We start from the raw sequence: 891 nt of genomic DNA on the forward strand, positions 1-891 counted from the left end.
AAAATGAAGAGCCTCATTTCACAGCCTTAGTTTCCTCATGAGGGGAAAGGATCTCCCTCCTTGGGTTCTGAAAAATCATGACGTAAAAGCGTTTGGCACAGTGCCTAGCATATAGTAAATGCTCCCCCAAAAAAGTTTCTGTAACAGTATACAGATGGGAGAAGTCTGCAAGAGAAGACTTGCCAAATGTTATGTCTCACTGGGCAGTCAGATTTGGAGAAATTTTATTATCTTTTCTCCCCCCACCAGCAAACTAAATATTTTTTTAAAAGTACATATTAAGCCTTAGCCAGTTTGGCTCAGTGGATGGAGCCTCTGCCTTCGGACTGAGGGGTCCCGGGTTCGATTCCAGAAAAGGGCACATGCCAGGGTTTCGGGCTTGATCCCCAGTGCAGGGCATGCAGGAGGCAGCCAATCAATGATTCTCATCATTGATGTTTCTATCTCCCTCTCCCTCTCTGAAATCAATAAAAATATATTTAAAAAAGTACATATTAAGCCCAGTGTGGATCAGTGGTTGAGCGTTGACCTATAAACCAGGAGGTGACGGTTCAATTCCCAGTCAGGGCACATGCCCAGGTTGCGGGCTTGATTCCCTGTGTGGGGGGGTGTGCAGGAGGCAGCCAATCAGTGATTCTCCCTCATTGATGTTTCTGTCTCTTCTTCTCCCTTCCTATATGAAATCAATACAAAAATATATTTTAAATAAACATAGTTTCTAGCCCTGGTCAGTGTGGCTCAGTTGGTTGAGCACTGGCCCATGCACCGGAGGTCACTGGTTTGATTCTGGGTCAGGGCACAGGCCCCGGCTGCAGGCTCAATCCTCAGGAGGGAGCATGCAGAAGACAGCAAATTGATGTTTCTCTCTCTCTCTCTCTCTCTCTCTCTCTC

At 46.4% G+C, this 891-nt stretch overlaps 1 protein-coding gene across 1 annotated transcript in view; it reads right to left on the minus strand.

Moving 5' to 3' along the window:
* LOC102261823 (chromosome unknown open reading frame, human C11orf98) overlaps nt 1-891 on the minus strand; it is an 8378-nt gene that overhangs the window by 6479 nt on the left and 1008 nt on the right. The gene's annotated exons all lie outside the window — the stretch shown is intronic.

Source organism: Myotis brandtii, unplaced genomic scaffold (genome assembly GCF_000412655.1).
Source record: "Myotis brandtii unplaced genomic scaffold, ASM41265v1 scaffold1112, whole genome shotgun sequence".
Classification (NCBI taxonomy): domain Eukaryota; kingdom Metazoa; phylum Chordata; class Mammalia; order Chiroptera; family Vespertilionidae; genus Myotis; species Myotis brandtii.